General features: G+C 45.7%; 1 protein-coding gene across 5 annotated transcripts in view; it reads left to right on the top strand.

Annotated features, from left to right (window-relative positions):
- Positions 1 to 6,485: 6,485 nt before the first annotated feature.
- SYNE2 (spectrin repeat containing nuclear envelope protein 2) overlaps positions 6,486 to 23,710 on the top strand; it is a 171,750-nt gene continuing 154,525 nt past the window's right edge. For all 5 annotated transcript variants that reach the window (XM_042865498.1, XM_042865518.1, XM_042865528.1 and 2 more), the window contains exon 1: positions 6,486 to 6,507. The gene's annotated coding sequence lies outside the window, so the exon portion shown is untranslated. The remainder of the gene's footprint in view (positions 6,508 to 23,710) is intronic.

Here is a 23,710-nt window from a genome sequence, read left to right as displayed (position 1 = left end):
GAAAAATAGATGGAAAAAACAGGCACGTGGTGGGTGTTGGCACAGCACTGACCAGTGCCCTCTGTGAAGCAGAGCTTTGGTGGTGCAGTAATTCCCCCATGCCTGGTAATAGGGCCTCAGCAGACAAAAATAGCTGGGTTTGTCATGGGGAGGATGACACTGCCAGGTGGACTGGGCCATGCTGCAGGGAGAGCCTGACACAGTCAGAAAATGCAATAGCCTCTTATTTAGCACACATTTCATTTGGTTTCAGGAAAACTATTTGCCAGTCAATACAAAGCCATTTACTCAGGAGCTGGAGGCTTCCTGCACTGCTGCAGAAGGTTCAGTAGCTTGGGAACCTCGCAATGGGCTTAAGGGAGAGGACACAGCCTATAAAGCAGCTTTCAAAATAGATGGGTGTGTAAATGAAGGAACAATTCAAAGACTCTGTGTGATGCTCCCAGTCAATGCTTATCAAAACATCAGAGCTGTCCCATATCATCTATAACAGATGACAGTTCACTAAATATATCCAGGATGCCAACATAAACAGCACTAAGTACCAAAACAGGGGATCACTGCTCCACGTGCTGATTTTCAGTCTGCTCTGCACAAAATTGGAGCTGAGAGGACTCAGAAAAAGTCACAGCTGTACAGAAAATGTTACGCTATACACAACTGCAACTTCACACTACCTGTGCTACTCAATGAGACTTTTCATCTAGAAAACAGTATAAATCAGAAAATAATAAGGGTAGTGAATTAAAAGTAGTAAATTATTTATATCTTCTACCCTGGGATTCATTATAAATATTGTCTGCTTTTCAGACATGTGCATATATACTCACTGTTCTGCACCTTTAATTGAACAAGTACTTAGCTCAGATGCTTTTCTGCTGACAACTCTGTGGAGTTACACTAGTAATAGTCCTGACAATTGCTTACTTGTGTTTGCATTGAGGTTCTGCTATGAAACCTAGAATCAAAAGATATTGCCTCAAATCCAATCATAGATATTATAGTAAAAGAACCTTCTTTAGTCTTTGTATATGTATGAAAACATCAACCTAAAGGAGTCAGGAACACATTTCCTACTGAAATTTAAGAAGCTAGCATCTAATTTCCTCCATTCTTCTTGCAAATCTCAGCCAACTGAATCATCAGTGAAGAAATACTCATTTTAGTGGGATTCCTAAACAGCACAGGACTCATTCCAAGTGAGAGCTACACACAGAGCAGGGCAGTATCCAGGCAGATTTGTGTTTGCCTGGGCTTTAATCTCCTTGCAGAGAAAATTCCAAACTTGAATGCATGGAAAATTGGTGTTGCTAATCTTATTTTGCAGGAGAAAAGTAGCATACCTCAACCAGCATCTGGCAAGGTACAGGCTTTTAGCTTCTGACTTAAAAGAAACCTTGTATACACTGCACTGGTTGGTAGTATCTAGAATTACATGTTTTTCCTTAGAAATTTTAAACATGCAATACCAGCCTGAATCCCCTTTTTCTGTATTGTTTACCACTGTGTAGCAACAGCAAAGCAGCACACATTTCATAGGCCATAAAAATCAGAATGTGCTTAATCCTTTTCTCACACTAGATTTACATTCGTGCCCCTGTGAGTAAAGTTGGCAGTAAAGATGTTGACAGAGTGGATGGCTGGCCAGGGCCCAAGGGCACACATTTTTGAAGGTAGTGATTGAGATTACTCAGTTTTGTTGCCAGAGAAGTCTTAACCCCACATCTTTCTACTGAGGTTTTTTTGTTCTCCATTGAATCATATTGGAAAGCAACTACCCGGCAGTTGCTGAACAGGGCCATGCTACAATCACTGAGATACTAGCATCTAATTCCCTCCATTAGGAAGGTAGGTGCCCTGAACATTGTAATATAGTTGTTGGCCAAAGCAAAACTATTGCATGTCTTCCCTGAGTCCCAGAGAAAGGGTTTCAGGAATGACAGGAGGCCATCAAACAAAAAAATGTGTTGGTCCTTGGGTGCCTTCTGCTGTCCAGCTCTGCTTTACAAGCCCCTGGGGCTTGCAGACCTCCTGTTGGAGCTATTTTGCAAAGAAAGTGCTTACCCATTTCTTCTATGTCCCTGAATTCAAACCTAGTATCCAAGTGTTGCACTGTAGTATTGCAGCTTCTGCTTTGGTCAGCTGAATAGAGGGTTTCTTGGCAAGTTTCTCTTACCCAACTTCTCTGCAAAAACTGAGATACCACGCTGCTGCTGGGGTGCAAGGTGCTCCAAGACACCAGCCAGCCCTGGGGCGTGAGGGTAAAGCTGATAGGATCAGCATAGCCTTGATGGCAGGCTGCTTATAGCCCTCTTACAGATACACTGTATTATAGGTGCTGCAGCTGTGACAGGCTAAAGATAAAAGATACAGGTTTTTTTCATTAGACTAACTTCATGAAAAAGTGAATAAAACTTCAGGGTTTAAGATAAAGGGATTTCATGTCTAAAACCTTGCCTGAGTTCACTGATAAGATCAGGTCAAGGTCTGATGATCAGTCTAACAAGCTTCTAAAACTGCTGCGCCCACACAGATCATCAGGAATGCAAGGCAGTGAGCAGGACCCGAAAAGGTGAAAAATTTACTTTGAATAGCATAGATTCACTAATGATGAACCTATTCCAGTTTTCCTACAATTTGCTGCAACTTTAGCATTATTAACCTATTTTTCTCTTCTGAAGCTGTGCTTCTCTGTTCTTAAATTAGCTGGTGACCTAACAAAGTATTTAAGCATGTGTAACTTTAAACATGCAAGTGCTGCCACTGACCTCAGCAGGAACAGTTAGGTGTTAAAGGCAACGTCCCTGCCTAAGCGGTCTGCAGGGTTGCTGTCTTATACTCTGAGAAGAATGTCATACATAATGCTTAGATTAAATGGGAGGGGAAAGGGAGCATTCCTAACATGATTACATTCAGGCTTCCTTTTATGTTTTGCAGAGGAAAACAGTATGCAAATACTGCACGTGCCTGCATGGATTCAACCTTTATTTCCTCTTTCTTGATCTCCCTAATTCTGACAAATACATTGCCTGTGGTTGTTGAGCAAGAATTTCTCTTCCAGGGACTGTGCCATGGGCCATGTGGGGGAGGGGGCACTGTGTATTTAAGCAGATCCCTATGCCCCTTGCTTCTTTCCCCTTCCAATGCTCTTGCTCCAGCTGCACCTCTGCAGAGATGGGGTAAAATCATACCTGGGCACTGAGCCAGAGTGAAAATAATGGGGATGAGGAAGGTGCTGTTTTTTTTTTTTTTTAAGCCATTTCTGGATCTCATTGACTACACAACTGCACAAAGAGCTGCACCAGCATAATGGACGGCATGTAAGGCAACCAAAGTGATGCATGCAGAACCACCTTGCTTCCTCTGTGTTGCTGTGGCAGCAGGGAGGAGGGAAGGAGAATCCAAAAATGAGTTTCTGCTCTCACCTTTCCCCTTTCCTGCTTCTCTATCCTGCATGGGTTGGGGTGAGAGGAGTGCAGCCAGGCGTGGTCATGGAAGTTTCTGGTATGGTGCTGGCCCCTTATTCTCTTGCTGTACCATCCTGATACCAGGTCCAGCTCATACTGTTTGTGTCCATCTCTCTGCTGGATTCTGCTGCCCCTCAACTGTACCTGTTTGTGTATGCTTGCTGCCACCAAATCCTGAAAGCAATCCATCTGAAAACAAAATACTGTTCCTCTGAGCTAGTTGTCATCTAACTCCCAGCTCCAGCATACAGTGTGCTGGCACAACACAAAGGGTTGCATGCAGGAGAAAGAGGAAGGTCAGTAGGCCAAAGGTTCATTCTGGCACACCAGAGTGTAAACGTGGCTTGGAGTATCCAAACAAACACAGTTTACACAGACATCACTATCCTTCAGAGTTAACATTTTATCCAGCAGACGTGGGGAATTTGCTCTCTCCAATGCTGGATTCCAGTTGTGCAAATTCTCCATTGTAGGAGGGATGTCCCACCATGGAATTCATGTCCTTATCTCACGTGGGACCTGACAGCTTGAGATACCTGGATGCCTTGTATGGGACACACCTTGCAGCACCCAGCTCTGCGTTTGCTGGATGGAGTGGTGTGGGAAAGGCAGGACACACCCACAACTCTTACAAAAACTTCTCATTCCCACTGTGTTCACCTTCACTACTGCTGGTCGAGCTTTGGTTGCCCAGCTTCCAGCTGTAATCTTCCATGAAGACTGACCCACAGCAGCTGCTTGCTGGCCTCCCATACACCTGTCAGGTCTGCAGCAGCTCCTAGCTGGAGGACTGTGCCTGAAAAGAGATTAAAGCTTATTTTCAGAGTTTTAGGTTGTACTGTGTAATCAACAGATGTAACATTTGGATATAAAGTAGGTGCTTTTGACTCAATTTTACCTCTGAGTCTCACAATGTCTTTTTAATGGTGTTACTATTTAATTGTCTGCATTATGTCTGCCCAATAGCATCACTTAATGTAATACTTTCTGTTGTGCTTTCAAAGTACTTTATAAGCTAATTACGAAATGAATAATTCAAGTGTAAATAGACACTGTGTGTTTGTATTTGACAAAGCATGTCAGAGAGCTGCAGCACTGTGTAAGCTGAACGAGGAGCTCTACAGTTTATGTCAGAGGGAAAAGCATGGAGTGGTAATGCTCTACAGCACAAAAGGCTCCATGAGACTTTTTCTGCAGTCCCAGAGGGCAAGAGCTTTGGAATAATTATTGAAGTAACAAAGCTTATATTTGATGTTACAACTTTTTCTGTCCCGTACTTCAACTCAAGATTGAAATACATCAGCCAAGGCTAGTAAACAAGTTGAGGATGCTCGTTTCACTTCAAGCCTATGCACAGTGGTAAGCATAACACAGAAGTTAGGAAACTACAGCAGAGGGCCTGAATCATTGGATCATAGAATGGCCTGGGTTGAAAAGGACCACAGCCAACCAGCAGATCAGGCTGACCAGAGCCACATCCAGCCTGGCCTTGAATGCCTCCAGAGATGGGGCATCCACTGCTCCATCCAATGCAGCCCTCTGCCTTCTTCTGTGTCTGTGGAGTATCAGACAACACTGTCATTGTACAAACTCAATGGGAACCCCAGTGCTCGTTTAGCACAACTCCCTAGTTGATTTAGTACAACAGCAGCATGAATCAGAGCAGGTGCTTGCCAAGGCAGAGCAGTCAGGTTATAACCAGCTTTGGCTGGCACTTCTGCAACACACTGCATTCTTGACTCCAGCTACAAAGCAGGCAGGAAGGTACAGGGCTCACTACTGACTGGAAAAGAAAAAAAAAGTCTTTACGGAAAATCAAGTGCCCAAATTTGGCAGAGCTTTAGACACACCTATGGGCATAAAACACTTGCCTAAGTAGTCATGAAAGAGTGAAACATTTGGTTTTCTAGCCTCAGTAGCTTTAAACTGGAAGAGAGTGGATTTAGACTGGATATTAGGAAGAAATTCTTTACTGTGAAGGTGGTAAGACACTGGGACAGGTTGCACAAAGGTTATGGATGCCCCCTCTGTGGATGCATTCAAGGCCAGCCTGGATGGGGCTTTGAGCAACCTACTCTAGAGGGAGGTGTCCCTGTCTATAGCAAAGGGTTGGAACTGGATGACCTTGAAGGTCCCTTCCAACCCAAACCATTCTGTGACTCTGTAATTCTATGACCTTATTTGTTTCCACTTAGGTTGGCTGATGTTTTATCAGCATAGATTCATCAAACCACGGAACCATTAAGGCTGGAAAAGACCACTAATATCCCCAAGTCCAACTCCACCATGCCCACTGCCCACATCCCCCAGTGGCACATCTCCACAGTTCTTGAACACCTCCAGGTACGGTGACCCCCCAGTCCCTGTGCAGCTGTGCCACTGCATCACCACTCCTCCTGAGAAGAAATAAGAAGTAGTTTTTGGGAAGCTACCTTTTCCTACGGGCAGCTCGCTGAACTCTGAAATCTCACTCTTATTACCTGTACCCTCTAACTTGGTGAAGTCCACAGCCAAAAGCTACCCAGTACCAAATGAAACAAATAGAAGGTATTTCTTCCTATCCTTACAAAAAAAGGAGAGAAAGAGAGAAAAAAAGAAGCAAAAAGAAGCCCACCCTCCTCCGAAGTTCTGAAAACCCTTTAAGTTGCTGTGCGAACACAGTCGGTCCCCATTCACCCCCTGCACGCAGCCCAGGCAATGCCAGCTGCTGCCGCCATTGCTTGGGACCCGCGGAGCGAAGGTGGCCGTGCGCGGATGTGTGCGCGGCGCCGAAAGGAAAACCGCGGTGCTCCGGCCGGGAGCGGCTCCCAGGCGGCGCCGTGGGCAGCCCCGCGGCGGGAGGCGGAGGAGGCGGGGCGCGGGCCGTGCCGTGCCGTGAGGGCTGCGGCCGCTCCGCCTCACCGCCCGCGGGCGGGGGGGCGCGCTCGCAGCGGCCGGGGCGGGGAGCGGCCGGCGCCGGTCCCTCCTCCCGCCCGCGCTCACTACCGCCGCCGCCCGCGCTCGTTACCGCGCCGCCGCCGATGTCCGGACCGCTCCCGCGGTGAGTGCGCCCCGCCGGATCCCGCCCGGCCAGAAGTTCGTCGCGGCCCGGCCTCGCCTTTGTGCGCGGAGCGGCCCCCTGCCCCGCCGCGCTCCGCCGCGCTACCTGCCGCTCTTTGTTCCCGCCGCCTTTGTTCCCTCGGTGCCGGCTGCACCTTCGGCGCCGCCTGCTTTCACCCCTACCCCGCTCCCTTCCTACCTTCCGCCGCCTTGTAGCCGGGAGGAACGGAGGAGAAGCCCTGGGGCCGAGCGGGCCGCCCGGCGGAGTTCGCTGCGGGACGCGGCCGGAACCGGGCGTGGGATCTCCGCCTGGGGCAGCTCCGGGCCTGAACCCCGCGCTCGGCGGGAGGCGGCGGGGCTCAGGGAGAGGGAACGGAGCGCGGTCGGCGGGCGGGCAGGCGGGCGGGCGGGCAGCGCTTGTTCCCCCGCAGCTCCGCTTCGCGTGGGGGGACGGAGCGTTGTGAAGTCCTCATCTCTTCGGTGTCGCGTTCAGAACTCAGCGTGGTTACTTGTTCGGGAGAAGTTCCCGTCGGAGCTCAAAGCAGCAGTGACTTTTCCGTTAGCAGTTACGGAGCCGCTCCCGCCCTGCTAACAGCTGAGGGCTCCCCGCGCTTCCCGCTTCTTTCTCTTTTCCTGCCCCGGGAGCCGTTGGCTCCTGCAGCGGTTGGTGCTGAGCGGTGCCGGCGTGCTCTGCGGCACGTGGGGACCTCGGGCTGTTGCTTGGCAAGGAGCGTGGGTCAGGTGCAGGGCTTGGAGGGAAGGATTCCTCTGTCCCACCTAAATGATGAGAATCACAGAATCGTACAGATTCGGAGGGACCGCTGAAGCCCAACCCCCTGCTAGCACAGGTTCCGTTCAGTAGGTTGCATGGGAAAGTTGACTGGGAAAGGTCTTGAATACCTCCAGAGAAGGAGACTTCAGCACCTCCACGGGCGGCCTATTCCAGTGCTCTGTTACCTTCAAAGTTAAGTCTTTCTTCCCTTTTTGCACGTGAGCTGCTGCAGGAATTGAGCGGTAGAGCAGGTGCGCATTCCTCAAGTCCGTCCAAGTGCTCAGGCAAAAGCCATCAGTGGGTTTGTTTGAGAGCTCTCACAGCCTCTCGATCCTTTCTTGGACTGGTGCACCTTTCAGGATGCAATATGCCCCACCTGTCCTCTCCCCCCTTTTTCCAATCGTTTTTGTCCATCACAGCTCTCGGGGTGCTCTCCCATCATGGAACTCAGAAGTGCCCCGTGCAGAATCTTGGCTCATTTGTGGCTTGACTGAAGTGACAAAACCTCCACTCACACCTCTGTTTGAAACGTGATATTTAAAAATATGTGCAAACCTCTGGCACCTGGTGAGCTGTCATGGCCTTTCACCACCCCTGCGGCTGTTCGGCAGAGCAGGGGCAGCTATTAGTGCTGCCCACAGTGATGGTCCCACCATGCCACGCTTACAGCTACCTCACCTCACAACCGGGGCAGCCCAAAGAACTGATTTCCAGGATGGAGCAGGTGGGATGGGAAGGGCTGTGTGGGGTGGGAGCAGATTACCTGGAACCTGCTGGGGAGGATGGGGATGAGCTACAAAGTGCTGGGAGTGAGGGGCGCTGGCAAAGGGGTGATTGCAGGGGCGATGAAAACACTGGTGGTAATTGCAGCCAGTGCTGCAGTGATTGATATTGCAGTAGTGTGTGGTTCCCTTTGTGCTAGATGCTGTACAAATATGTATTCAGAAGTGCAGGTGGTTGTTCTCATTGTCAGAGTGAAGGATAATGAATGATAGCTGCCTTTTTACTACAGCTATCTATAGCAATGTACATCAGAGTTCCTTTATTTAAACAGATACAGATAACTTCAGGAAGCAAATATATCTTAGGTACTGTGGATGTCAACTGAGAACTATGCAGCTTAAGAGGGGCAAAAAAACTTTTTTCTCCAAGTAAAACTGATCAAAAATTCACTAAAGTAAGTGGGAACTGTGTTGGTGTGAGCAGCGCTTGTCTAGTCCTGGAGTGTGCTGTGTTTTAGTTATCTGTCAGACAGATTATAAGCACAGACACAATGAAGTAATTCAAGAAGTGGCGTGCCTTAATGATCTAATAGGCTTAAAATGCTTTATCTCCCAGGCTGCTAGTTTTACGTCATCAATGAAAGTAGTTAAAGCAGTTTTTTACTCTGGATTTTATGTTGCTTCTTTTGGTAGGTTTTGGGTAAAGCTGTTTCTTGTGTTGACAAGTCTACATTTGAGGGGAAAATGGGCCATAGTTTAGCCCTTTTACTGAGTTCATTGTAAGCACTGTAACATCCCTTTACCAGTAATTAATTCCATAAACAGCGAGATCAGTTCCGTTTGGTTTCCTCACCATCTGAATATAGAAATGAATGAAAGAAGAAATCCCAAAGAGTGCAAGAAGAAGCACAGCTTGATAGATCAGGTATAAAGAGGCCCATTCATCTGAGTTTATCTGTAGTACAGGGATATGCCCTTACCCCATGAATCATCTCCTAACATCTGTTTGCAGCTCTGTTTTCTTAGCAACTGCGGCTCTGTTAGATCTGGATTCTCAATGGCCGGGTTTGTACAGGGAGATGTGAAGAGACGATCCAGACTCTCACTACTGAAGCTGTGCCTTTGAGCCAGTTCAACCTATTTGTTTTCTTCCCTGGAGCACAGTGAATACTGGTTTTAAATTCTAGCAGCTGGGATGCTTATATGTGTATGTGTGCAAAGAGATGCTTATCTGTTGCTTACCACAACTGAAGTGTTTCCCCAGCATTACCTGGCAGCGGTGGAGAACCAGCCAGCTGGCTGTGCAGTTGCTCGTGTTGAAGGAGGTGAGCCGCTTGTACCACACTTTCCCCAGCTTCCCCTCAGTTTGTTTTGAGCTGTCACAGGGCTTTTAGATGTGGGAGAGGATGTAGTCTCTTCTTGCAGAGTCGGAGAAGCATTTGAAACAGAGGCAGTGATTGCGAGAGAACACTCCTAGCGACCTGCCTGTTGGAACATGCAGCTGGATTATTTGGTGGGATTACAAGTGCGGAGTGCTGTATGAGTAACACTTTGGGACTGGATCCATAAGCTGTGATTAAGGGGAAGGTGACATTTCGTACACCTCTCACCTAATCTTCCTTTGCCTGAGTTTCATCTGTGACTAGTGTGGGTAGAAGGAATACTGCTGTAATCGAGATACAGGTGGCTATGCAGCCACCGGGAGATCAAGTTTATCTGAGTTCTGTCGACTTTGCTCTGAAGAGGTTTGGGGCAGATTATTCAGCTGGAGCTGAATTGATCTGGACCACAAATATGTTATGGGAGTACCAAAAGCTTGTCCAGGACCGTAGCTCAAAACCTGGTAGTGTATGTTACGTCATAGGACATGGATTTTACTGGTTGCCCTTCCTGACTTGTGTCCCATGAAGCATGAAGGGTGTTGGCAGCAAGTAGCTGCTGTGAAGGGTGAACTTATTTTGGCTTGGGACAATGCTGAGAGCGTGAAGACCACTGCATTTGTTTGTGAAGGGATTGTAAAGTGGAAATGGGAAGACTGAAGAGGTTCTGCTAATACTGGCCAACTTTGCATGATCTTCATGGATCACAGGACATGAATCCCGGTACTAGTGAGCATATGAAGAAAGCAGTCTCTGTACATCACCTAGATCACAGTTTTCATAACAGCAGGTAAAAAAAGCTGCTTCTCTGGAAGTGCTAAAGGTCAGCATAGAGGGAGTGGAGAAAAATCTTGCGTTTCACTTAGCTGAGCGCATGGAAAGGGAGAAGAAAAAAGCTGTGCTGGGGAAAGGGCTGTTATCTGCCCATAGGAGGGGAAATGGGGCAGAACTTTGACTCTGGTCTAAACCACAGCCCCTGGTCTGTCTCAAAGAGGCATGTTTGCTTTCTCACCATCCTGCAGCCTGCTGATAACTCCCCACACAATGCAGCCAAGCAAACAGGCTTGAGACATTTTGCTGACCCTGATACAAGAGGTACTCTTTGCAGCAAGGGACAGGGGAAGGGGGAGAGAATAATATTAGGTATTTGAGCTTTAAGATTCAGGCTGCAAGTTCTATCAAAGGAAATGACAATTAAGATGGAAAACAAAGCACTTACAATTACTTTCATGGTAGTGTGGGGAGGAGGCAGAAATGTGGATTTTACAGGAAGAAGTTTTACTTTTTGGGTCTTTTAACTTAATGATTGCCAGGAGAATCACAAGAAGTTGAAATGAAATGAAGAGTTGAGGGTGGAGAGGGGAACACACTGCTGCCTGTGCCCTGTGTGTCTGTGGCTAAGGAATGGTGTACAGCTGGCCACAGTGTGCTTGTAAAAATGTTGGAAGTGGACAGCTTTAGGAATTTTTTTGTGTGTTTGTTGGCATCAGAGAGAACTCTGCTTTGTGTTGGGTTGGTTTGGGTTGTTAACATCCACCTGGGTGATGCAGGGAGGGAAATGACAGCTGCCCCACAAGCAGCATGTCTTACTTATTGGGAACTCTCATGAAGCAAGCTTTGGTTGCAGGTATATTTCACGAAAGCTTGAAGTTCAGTGATTAAACCATAGAGTCATAGAATATCTCAAGTTACAAGGGACCCATAACGAACACTGAATCCAAGTCCTTTTCCATACAGGACCACCCAAAAATCAGTCCATATGTCTGAGAGCACTGTCCAGGTGCTTCTTGAATTCCAGTAACCTCGGAGCTGTACCCACTGCCCTGGGGATCCTGTTCCAGGGAAATGAAACTCTTCTAGCAGAACTAAGCCCTCTCAGTGAAGGTAGCTGTGTGTCATCCAACTGCAGGATGTTGGGGAGGAAGGGATGTGCAGGGCACTTGCACCTTGTGCCTTTGGGGAGGCAAACCTTCTCACCCAACTGGAAACACAGAGGTATTTCTTTGTTTATGTCCTTTCTCTCAACTTAAATTGTGAGATTCATCTTGCCAAACTACAGCAAAGCTGTCTGCATGCGAGACAGTAGTCTAGACTCCTTTCATAGTCACCAGAGAGGAGCAAGTGCTTCTGGGCCATGATTCATCCACACTGACATCTAAAAATACCCTGGATGGACTGCCCTAAAAGTGCCTGTTCCTCTCCATTGTTTCTACAGTGTCCAAACAATGGAGGCACATGGAGGCATCTCTGTTGGAGATGTTTAATGTCAGGAGAGCTGAGCCTCAGCCAAAATGTCTAATAGCACGGCACAGGTTCTAGGAGGGCTGTGCGTGTCCTTGTTTCTGTCAGATAGGTTGTGCTGCGTGAGGCAGTGGAGCCTTGAAGGCCTGACCTGGAAGCAGAGGGCAGACAGCAATGTCCTGTTCAAAGCCTTCCTCCTCCCCTAGTCATTCTCTGGATTTGGGAAGGCTTCAAGCTGCACCTGCAGCGCCAGACAATCTTCTGCTATAAATAAGAGGCCAAAGGGGATTTGGAGAGTGGCTTTTTCAAGGTCACCCCTCAGGTTAGTGGCAGTGACGATGACAGCAGACTCCCAGGGGTGTGCTCCTTCCCTGTGCTCCCTGCTGCAGCCTTGCAAGCATCCTTGCTCCCAGAGTGACACAGTGAGTGGTGATGGACGGCACCTGGTAGGTAATCATCACCTTTTCATGAAAACTTAATGCAAAATGTTAGGTATATTATTACATTTCTGTAAAACCCATGCTTCAGGCACATCACTGAATTACTGCGTAGCCGTTGGGCTAGTGGGGATAATTGCATGCATGCTCAGAAATGGTTAAACCTTGAAGGAATAAATGTGCTGCACTTCAGGCTTACAGTCGTTGAAGACAGCGTGTATGGTTAATTAATGATGCATGGAAATTTTTTAAGCTCACCTGAAACTTGCAGTGAGCCAAACCATTGCAGTCGCATGGGCAGCTCTGACCTGGTCTGCCCTGAAGCGTGGCTACCGCTGCAGTCTTACTTAGCAGCATGGAAGAGAAAGCATGGGTTTTTCTGGGAAAAGCCTGACTTACCTGCGCAGGTGAACCATGGAAGATAGGGCTAAAATTTCTCCTGTGTAGAAAACTAGTTTGCAGCAACAGAACTTCCTTTTCCAAATGAACTGAATATCTAAGGGGAGAGTTTGCTGAAGGAATTTGCTTGACTAACAGATACAAAGTACAGGTGCATACTGAGCACTGAATGGACCTCCTGCACCTCCAGTTTCAGACAAACACTGGAGCATTCTCCTATCTTTTTTTGGTAAGGGAGAGAAGAACATGTTAACAGTGAAAGAGAAAGAACGTGTTATGTGAGGCTGGCTTTGATTCCTGAAGTTGTGCTCTCGGGATCTGTGGTTGAGCTGTATGAGGTGAAACAAATTGCAATTTGATCCCAGGGAGGAGAAATGAGAGGAGGAGGGAAAGAGCAAACTATTAAATAAGAGCTGGGAGGAAAGCCAGCCTCCAAAAATAAACATTGAAGATCAATTCCAGGTACTTCCTGGTATTGTCATTCTGCTTCATCAACCACTTTGACTGTAACAAGTGGTTGCGAAGTTAGCAGGCTGACAGCTTTACAGTTGCTTTTGTATAAAAGCGTCAACAACAACAATCCAAAACAATACTTTTTATTAAAAAAAAAAAAGAAGAAGGAAACCCTGTCTGATAGATTGTTTGCAAAGTTGTTTCTTACACAGATTTGGGTGGGATGTTGGTGATGAAATCCTCCTGGGATGGAGAAGGCAGAACTTGTTATTGCAAGAGGAGAGTAAGAGCAGAGCTGGCTTCATTTGGGGATAGAGAAGAATTTGAATTTTCTTCCTAATTATGTGCCTGGGGTTCCCAAAAAGAAGGAAACAAAGTTGTGCAATGAAGGTGTTCCTGCAGAGTGGCAGTGCCTTGCTGGTGCGGGCAGGCTTTACCTTCTACAAGTGAATGCTTCCTGTTTGGAAAGCTTGGAAGCAACTCTTACCGTGTCTCTTCTTGCAGAGGATCTCAGAAAAGCTGGTCCTATGTTTTACTGTACTCAAAGCAGGTGCATGGATTGTAAGGAAACCAGAGCATATCCTGTTCCTTGTATCCTGCACCCCAGCTCCTTGCTGGAGTTTCACCAAGGGCAGCAGCTCCAAGAGAAAGTGATGCAGAAGCACACATTGGCGTGTGCAGTTGGCCAGAATGCCAGGCTCCTGTTGGCTGTGATGCTGCCAAGGCTGCCTGGCTGGCTGGGGAGAGCATGGTGCAGTGGTGGTGCTTATGCAATGCACATTTACTGTTGCTTGATTGGACTTGTCCATAAGTAACTGGATGTTAGTAATTCTGCTGCCTTTCAGTGAGGGAAATGCGCAGGGCTCATGGGCATTTGTCCTGCTTTGTCTCCATGGTAAGAAATCCAGATTCTGAAGGAGAACAACAACCTGGGCTGGTCTGTGGTTTGGGCACTGGCAAGAGGACTTAGCATCTTCAGGTGGGGAAAGCATGAGATACGTTAGGCATCCTACTTTCTGAGCTATTTCCTATTTAAGAAAAATAGGAAATCACTGCAAGAAAGACATTGAGGCCCTGGAGTGGGTTCATAGAAGGGCAACAAAACTGGTGAGGGGTCTGGAGCACAGGCCTTATGAGGAGCAGCTGAAGGAGCTGGGATTGTTCAGTCTGGAGAAGAGGAGGCTCAGGGCAGACCTTATTGCTCTCTATAGCTACCTGAAAGGAGGTTGCAGTGAGCTGGCGATCGGCCTCTTCTCTCGTGTAACTGGTGATAGAACTAGAGGGAATGGCTTCAAGCTGCACCACAGGAGATGTAGGCTAGATGTTAGGAAATACTGCTTGTCTGAAAGAGTGGTCAGGCACTGGAATGGGCTGCCCAGGGAGGTGTTGAAGTCACTGACCCTGGAGGTGTACAAGGAGCGCATGGGTGTTGTGTTGAGGGATATGGTTTAGTGAGAACTATTGGTGATGGATGGATGGTTGGACTGCATGATCTTGTAGGTCTTTTCCAACCTTGGTGATTCTGTGATTCTATTTGGAGTCAATGGTTTTGAAATTTCAACTGAATATATATATATATATATATATATTTTGTATAGCAGGAGTGATTTGTTGTAGCAGGTTAGGATATACCAACAAGTTTTTTTTCTTGGGCTTTCTATGAGCAGCTTGGCAGTTTGTTCCTCTCTGACAGCAGTACTGGTAGGAATCAGAATGTTGGCCTGGTTTTTGCAGCACACAAAAAGTTATTCTTCAGGCTTGAAACTATGCTATAAATTCGAGATTTACACTTGCATGGGGATTTTTGTATTTCATAAAGCAAGTAATTCTTTGAAAGCAAAGCAAAAGACACTTTGTTGAGAGTAGAAGACAGAAGAGCTCCTTGGAAACTGCTGAGTTTGCGGAGTGGAGCACCAGTTTTCTATCACTGCAGAGAGTCCCACACAGGCATAACAGGGGTTATCATGGTCCAAGGGCTCTTTCTGCATGTGCAAAACCCACACAGGCATGTCAGTGTTCAGGTTTTCGCAGGCAGGTGTCCAAAGGAGATCCTAAGTAGCAATTTTTTGGGGAGATTTTAGCTGAAAGCTTAACTGGGAAATGAGAGGCTCGCTGTTTGGAGGGGCAGCCCCTCCAGGTCAGAGCAGGAGAAGCAGCAGTTAGCATTGCTGGAGAGAGAAACTGATGAATTCACAGCTGCCAGGCTGGGTTCTATCATTTAAATTATAATTTGCCCTTCAAATTTTGGCAAGCTTTTGTTACTGTTTGTTGGACAAATCTCTCTTTTGTGTTCTTCTGCCTCTGAAGCAGCAAGCGCTGGTGGAGCGCTACTTGCAGCAGGATTCCTCTTCTCTGCTATATTTAGTGATCAAAACAAGCCCATGATCTTTACAGGAATACTGCCAAAGCAGATAGGAGTTGCATGAGACGTGCCCTTTCTCTCTTGGCTCCCAAATACATATTGCATTTAGCTTCCCTCCCCTCTCTTGACGTTCCCGAGGGCTCTGCCTTCTGAGGTCTGTGTGCAGATGTTGTGTGCTGCTGTCTCCAGTTGTTTTGCTCTGTAAGAGGAAGTCCTCAGTCCAGCAAAGACCCCTGCATTTATATCTCTGCTATCCCTACTTTTCCCTTCTCTAAATTTCCTGAAAAGGCAGATTACCCCTTTTCAGAAAGATCTGAGAATGGCCTTATGATTTAATTGGGAAACTCCAAGCCATCATTGCTTAAGCGAGGTTCACTCAGCAGAATAATCTGCTTGTTAACCATCTGACTGTTTCCTTTATTCAGGGAAAAAGGGAATTAGTAAGGCAGTGGGAAGGAAGCAATTTTATTCCTTCAAAGGCAGAGTGTTAGTAGCAGCCTGATTCTTGTTAGTGTAATGTCATTCATACAGAATGGGTATAATTATTACTTAGCACTATTTTAAATGCTTTTTACAGTGTATAAAGTGATTTCAGTATTGGTGGCAGGCTACGGTGAGTCTCTCAGAAAACATTAAGCAAAGGTTTTATTTTTTTGAGGGGAAATAAAGATGAGTAAAAGAAACAAAAGAAAAAAATTAGTGTTTTCCAACCCATTCCAACCAGAGTCCCCTGTGTGACAGCTGAAGTGGCTCTGCTTGCAGCCCATGCCCTGCCCCTTCCCTTCCAATTGTAAGGAGAGACCCAGTTCAGGAAGCACAGAGGAAGGGCTGCAATGAGCTGTTTGCACAGTGCTGCAGGATGGGAGCAGCAGGCTGAGGCCTGCCTGTGCCCACACAGTTGGGTCTTGGTCACCTGGGAATGGCCTAGATCCTGGGATAGTTGAGTTTCTTGCGTTGTGTTTAAAAAACCCTTCCCTGCAGCCCCCTGTTGATGTGGCTATGGCGTGGCTTGTGGAGTCACAGGGAAGCACGTGCCTGTAGCCCACTTTGTGCAAGCTGTTCCCATCTGGCCTTGTGGCAGCAGAGCACCATATACCTGTCGTGGCACCTAGCTGGAGATTTTGGCACGCTGTACTTATTGGTTGTGATGTGGAGATTGAATTGTCATTCTGGCCAATGGCCAAACCACCACAGTGTTTTTGGCTTCGTGTGTAGCGGTGTGCTGGACGCAGCGTTGGCCTTCTGAGCCTCCAGGCACCCATTGCTCTACCTTTTTACACTAACAGTTGTGACTATGGGTTTTGAACGCTTGTTTTTATTAACGATGAAGGAAAACGTGGAAACCAGTTGGAAAATCATGTTTTCTCCAGCTTAATTAAGTATGCTTCAGCAGTGCAATTCCTCTTGGGAACAGATAAATGTGGGATAGGCTCTTGTTCTGAGTGCACAGAGCAAGCAAATGCATCATGCATCTCCGTGGGTCAAATCTTGAACGAGGCTTAGCTCATGTTAATAAAAGCATTTCTGTGTGTTAACAACAGCATGGAATTAATGCTGTTTTCAAACTGTGTACTTGTACCAGGATGGCTGATATATTACCACCCCCCAAAGAAAGAAAAGGTCAGGAAAGACATTTTTCTAACCATGTTTTCAAATTAATTAATGCAGTGGGAAGATCCATTGTACCTCTGTAACAGGAAGTATTACTGATGTGTAAATCAAAGACAAACCAGCAACATTTGCTGGCCTTAAAAAGTGGCGTAGCTTTTGTATACTCAGACGCTTGTCCTGGCATGTTTTCAAGATTATAAATAGATTACTGGGAAGTCCCTGGATGAGAAAAATGTCCTGTTGCTGGTTGTCATAAATAAACTAACATGACGTGTCTTGGTCTTGCAGCTCTTATTCTTTGGAGGAGTCCTTGCTTGTGCGTTTAATTTCAGTGTGTCAGTTCACGTGAGTGAAGACTATTTCTGTGGCAATGAGGTGTAGTTTTGTGTCCATCTTTATTTCTTGCAGATTCAACATTCTCTGGGATTGGTTCTTTCTGAGCAGTTGTTTGGCCTTTTCCAAGCTTTTGCGTTTTGAATTCCTTCACCTCCTGCTGCTTAGATCTTAACAAGACCCAAGGCCAGACCTGTGTCTCTAATGCAGTTTCTTACAGGGCAGATACCCATCTAAAAGCAGTGGGTTTTATGTAGAATCATCGTAGAATCATAGAATGGCCTGGGTTGAAAAGGACCACAATGATCATCTCATTTCGACCCCCCTGCCATGGGCAGGGTCGTCATCCAGTAGACCAGGCTTCCCAGAGCCACATCCAGCCTGGGATCAGAAGGCTCTACTCTCTTTTCCCCATCACCTTCAAAGTGATGGAAACGTAATGGGAGACTTTTATTTCTTCCTGAAAGCAAGGAGAATGTGCCATTTCACTTACTGGATGGTGACAAATACTTTTTTTTTTCTTTTCTGTGAGAAAGTAGTCAGTTCATCAAGCAGTGGAAATCAGGGCAGATCTGTCAATGGTGTTCTTCTGAGTTTTGTTACCTGAGGTTCTGGCTTTGAAAAGAAGGGGATCTGTACATCTGCTTTGTGATCTCATTCCAGCTGTGAAATTGTATACTGTATGAGGCCACCTCAAAGAGCAAAATTGTCTGGCATTCTAAATGTGAGAAGAATGAGTATCACTTTGGAGTAGGACTTCCAGCAGAAAGAGTGCCTTAATGGAAAGGTATTGGAAAATGCAGGCACGGAAAGCCCCAAAACTGGCATTTAAAAGTGGTGAAATAGTTGAGGAGGAAGGGTGACATCAAACTTCAGTGCTGTGGGAAGTGACTTAAGAGGAGTGTGAGCACACTTGAAGTGAGTGGAAAAGAGCAAACATTGTTAAAACAAAACAGGCAACCCATACATAGAATCACAGAATGGCCTGGGTTGAAAAGGACCACAATGATCATCCAGTTTCAACCCCCCTGCTATGTGCAGGGTCACCAACCACCAGTGTCCAGCCAGGCCTTGAATGCCTCCAGGGATGGGGCATCCACAACCTCCTTGGGCAACCTGTTCCAGTGCCTCACCACCCTCTGGGTGAAAATCAACTAAAAAAACCAAAACCTCAAATCCCAACTTGATCAGAAGGGTTTCTCTTTGGTAGTTCTTCAAGACATGTTATTGTGATTTGAATCCCAGCAATTTGCCTCTAAGGAGACTACGTCAGACTTACAGAAGAACTGCTTGCCAAATGAAGGTTCAGCAGCACTCTGTTAAGAAGGCAAAGGATCTTCAGTCCGCCTGCATTGTGAAGTTCTACTTCCTTCAGACAAATTTGCCAGAGATAAAAATCGTCCGTTTCTTGTCGTGACATCAGCTCAGCTAACACATGAGTAATAATAATCTGTTGCTAGGAACAGCCTTCAGTTTACAGGCAGAGGCCTCCATGGAGGGAAGGTCTAAGTCCCCGGGTGAGCCGTAAACAATCAGCAGCACTTCAAAGAAGGAAAAGTAAAACCGAGTGGTTGGAGATGTCATACAAAGATGTCTGTAATACCTATTGCAACACCAACTGAAAGCATGTAGCCAGCATAATTGGGAAAATATGAGGCATGTGTCTGTAAATACAGAAACAATGAAGCGGAGACTTACTGACTGCAGATTATAACATTCACCATATAAACCTCTAGACAGGCTTGTTTGCAAGATCTCTGCTTTCAGCTGGAAGGAGTGCATTTGTGAGCTAATTTCATGCCATGTGATTTTTTTGGGATTAGCTCCCAAAGAGGGCTCTGAGGGCACATCTGCCCAGCAGGCTGCAGCACAGTGCAGGGACGCCCAGGAGTTGGCTGGTACTCATTGGGATCGTGAGGCAGCATGGAAGTCATGCCAGCTAGTTTACCTTGCCGTCTTAAAAGTGTGCATTATCATTATTTCTGGTAGTAATTTTCATCGTTAATGAGATGTGCATTTTGTATTTTAATTGTAGTTGCACACGTCCTTTGAGAACAGCAGCACTTCTGCCACAGAGGAGCATGCTGCATGATTGCTGTTTTGTTCACACAGTGAAACCCTACTGCTCTCTATATTTGGACTAATTGAAGGATGAAATCTGTAATCTATAATGATCCAACTTTTTCTGTTAAGGCTACAAAATCCTTGCTAGTGAATCTGCCAACATCCATGCCAAACTTTTCCCCCTTTTCTTTGAGACAAGCAAGTTTTTATAAAGACGCAGGTGAAGAAAAGTGTCTCTTAAAGTCCCACTGGGACTTAAGTCTCACTGGAGATGTGGAATTTAAGTCAGTGTTGTCTGTTCTCATGATGATCTCTCCAGAATTTAAAGCTGGGGTGTATTTTTAGGTTAGTTTCTGAGATTTCCAGTGTGTTACTTGCTCTTAGATTTCTTGGTCTCTCAGTGTGCCCTTGTTTCTCCGTAAATGTTCTTTTAACCAACTGATGTTTCAGCTCAATTTGTGAAAGAGAGATTTCAAGAAAGTTGGGTTGAAATTATGTATTATGAGCGTACTGATGTAATTCCCACCATTGTGAGAACTGCAGGAGAGGTAAGGGAGGGAGTTCTGTACTAACACCCACTAGCAGATAGCCTGGGTTTGGGATTTAGAAGTGTCATTGTCATGGGGAAACTTTGGTTGGCATTGAACCATTTGAGTTGCATTAATACCAGACTACAGAAGGGTGGAAACACAAAGCATTCTTCTCACCTTTGGTTTATCTCCACTGCAAAGGCATGCTTTTCTTTGCAGTTTGTTTTCAATGCCCTGGATGTCTATTTCACAGTTATTCAGCCTTTTGTGGAACTGAAGGATTTGGTTTAGCTCTGTGGGTGCTTTGAGTTGTCTTAAAATGAAATAATCAAATGCAGAGTTGAAAAGATGATATAGTTCCTAAAGCCTATGAAATGCATTGCTAAGCAATTTTACCAACACCTCCACAGATTTATACCCTTCAAAGGTTGACGCAGTGCAGTTACACTTAACATGCTATATTTGAATGAAATTCTGGGAGTAAGGGCAAAAGGATGAGCCTCTTGTCCCTGGGTAATCTTGTCTCAGACAATCTGTACCTTGAACCTTCTAAAGAATACTAATCCTTGCAGATACGTCCTCCAGGAGTGTGTGTGTCTCTCTTAAAAGCATATGTGGGGTCTTCTGCTGGGGCAGGACGGGAACCAGAAGCATGGAAAAATGCATGTGCTGTGTTAGATGGTGAGAGGAAGGCTTCAGGGCCGTGGAAGCTTTGCCATAAACTTCTCATGTATTAGCTCTGCAGTTTTATAACCGGTGCTGAGGATTTATGGAGTGGGTTTTTGTTTGAAAAAAAAAAATTAAAAAAAGAAGAAAAAAGAAAATTCATCCTCTGGATAAAGAGGCCTTAGTTTGTCCTTAATAGAAAATAGAATCATATGCTTTTTTTCATTTATATATGTTCTGTGATCATGTGCCATAATTTTGTTGGGAGGGATCTCTGGAAGTTGTCTCATCCTACGCTCCTTGCTCAAAGCATTAATGCTTTAAATTTTGCTGCTTTACAACCTGTAAGCTTTATTACATTTTATCAATTGCATGCCCAGAGATCTGAGCTGAGTCCCACCTTGTGAAACAGATACAGGCACATAGAGGGAGACACTGCCTGCTGTGTCATTGCTGTAGTTGAGAAGGGATGTGGACAGAGGAGAAACGCTCACAGAAAGGTTAAAATTGCACTGGGCTTTGTTTCATAGCTCTTGCATCTCTTATCCTATTATCACAGAGGTATTTTAGTGCCAGATCCTGTTCTCTTTCTCTAGACTATATGCTCCAATGATTTCAGCATTATGCAAGCCAGGTGGACGTGACTTAGCTCTATCTGTGTCACCATATCAAATTTGGATGTGAAGAAGTCAGACAGATGTGTGTGTTTTCACTGCTGGTGATTTGGTGCTGCATCATGTGCCTGTTTAGTTGAAAATAAGGTTAAAACTGGGAATAAACCTGTGATAATGGGTAAAAGCATGCATTTCTACTGAAGTTGAGTGTGTCCCAGAGCGGCAGGGGAAGGTATGTGGTTTTGAGACCTCTTGCTTGTGGTTTATACTCATGTGGCAGTGGTGGGGGTCTTGCTTGCATGCTTCTTCTATCCCTCTTTTTTCACATGGCTGTAACATTAGGAAATTGAGGCAGTCTTATTGCTTTCACCTGTGGATTCATTGTTGCCAGTATTTTCTATTTCTTAATGTCCTAGTTTTAGCCAGGTAGGGTTAGTTTTCTTCATAGTAGCTGGTATGCTTCTGTGTTGTGGATTTAGGATGAGAATAATATGATGAGAATAAGAACGATGTTATCATGAGAATGATAACACACTGATGTTGCTGAGCTGTGCTTATACTAAGTCAAGGTCTTAGCTTCTCCTACTGCCCTGCCAGCAAGGTGCAGGGAGCTGGGAAGGGGCCCAGCCAGGACCGCTGACCCAAACTGCCCAAAGAGATACTCCATACCATGACAACACGCTGAGCACAACAACACTGGGGAGATTGGTTGGGGCTGCCCCTGCTTAGAGACTGGCTGGGCAGTCAGCAGGCAGTGAGCAGTGGTATTGCACATCACTTTGTTTTTTGTTTTGTTTTGTTTTCTCATTTCATTTTTTTACCCTTCCATTCTACCTTTTTTCCAGTCCTGTCTTCCATCCCACTGGATGGGCAAGAGTGCTGAGCTGCCCAGAGCGTTGAGCCACAGCACTTAAACAGCTCTGAAGGCCTACGCTTGGCAACTGGAGAAGTGAAGGTGCAGGGAGTGCAGCAAACTCTGCCTGTATCCTGTGAGCATAAAGCTGGAGATCTGATGGTGTGGTTTGTACCCCCTGTTTGGTTCTTGCTGCTTTCTGAGTAGCAATCACATAATCATAACAATGTTATATAATAACACATATCTAACATTATACAGTAATATATATACATATATATATAACAGTAATAACCACAAGATGTTAAGGTTTCGTGACATGTTACGTTTTTAGGATTTGGTTGTGTTGCTTGATTTTGAGAGGAGAAGGAGAGAGTTTCCCAGGAAAGATTGTATAGCCTTGGGCAGAGGCAGTGCTGCTGGGAGAACTGGATTCTAGTTTAACACCTACTCAGATTTCCTGCAAGACACTTGCCCTGGCACTTATCTCTATTTTTTTTTTATCAGTGATAGCTAATTGTGTGCTTATTTTCTGGTTGTCTGGCTTGAGATTCAGAGCTTGGGAGCAGAGGGCCCCATGGCTGGATCAATAGCCATGAACTCCGTGGCAGAGGACCCAGCAGAGATTTCCATGGCTGCAAGCTCCAGTGTCCTTCAGTAAAGGCACAATCTCTTTCTGTTGTCCATTTCTGAACAGTTCCAGTCTTAAAATGATAGAAGGCCTTTGTGGCAGCTGGTTGTGTTGAGAGGCTTTGTTAAAACCCAATATTTAGTAATCTGATTTTCATTCTAACTTGAAGGCAGAGTTTATTCATGTTGTCTTGTTTGTGTGCCTGTCAGAGATTAAGTAGTCTTTTCCTTCACTTCTAGGTAAGCTAAGCAAACTAAGCCCTTATAAAATATTGCTACCTTTTCTCAGATAATCCAGATAGCTTGTGTCTTTACCTTCTGCAGCTGGAAATACCTTTTCTGGTATCTGTTGCCTTAAATTTTACTCCTGTATTATTGATCACCTGCAGAAAGATTGTGTGCTCCCTGCCAGCTGGAATCAGTGCTTTGGACATGCAATCTATTGCACTGTGAAAACAGAGTCAACTTAGCGATCTTTTTCACCTTTGTGCTTTCTGCACCTTTGCTTGCCATTGGTAGAACACGGGCCAGATTCAGGAGGTGCTGCAAATGGGAATTGAGTAGTATCTGTGAAGTGTTCAAATAGCAGTGATGAGTGCTGTGGAAGATGTTGTGAGGAGCTTAATAATCCTGTCAGCAGAGCAGCTCTTGAATAAAGCACAAGGACGCGTTGCTCAGGGTGTGAGGAAGACCAAGTATTGAAAGCTCCTCATGACACCGGTGTCCTTCGTTGTGTGCAGGGAGCGAGGGAAACCTGTTTGTGGTGGAGTGAACAGACTTCATCATCATTCATGTGCACAAGGAGCAGAATGAAAATGTCACTGGCTTCTTTTAATGTTGTATTCCCTTACTCATCAGTTTTGACCTGTCATTTTGACATATACCTGGTGGATGGGTTGCTAACGTGTGTAAATCCCAGCACTTCTTATGAAAAGGGCATATTTCTTTTAAGAAACAAAGGCTGCCTAAAGCGAGCCTTTATTTCATCTTCAGCTTTATTTTTGAACTTGTTTAAGTTCTTGATAAAAATGAGCTTCCTGCAGGGTCAAATTGAACAATATTGCTACAGCAGTAACAGAAACATTGTTATACTACTATGAAAGGCATTGCATATAACTCCCTGAAACTGAATTAGAGA

Source organism: Lagopus leucura, unplaced genomic scaffold, assembly GCF_019238085.1.
Source record: "Lagopus leucura isolate 7727_CA_CO unplaced genomic scaffold, USGS_WTPT01 Super-Scaffold_1, whole genome shotgun sequence".
Taxonomy (NCBI): Eukaryota; Metazoa; Chordata; class Aves; order Galliformes; family Phasianidae; genus Lagopus; species Lagopus leucura.
The sequence above is the reverse complement of the archived record's forward strand: the minus strand, read 5'-3'. Positions and strand labels throughout refer to the sequence as shown.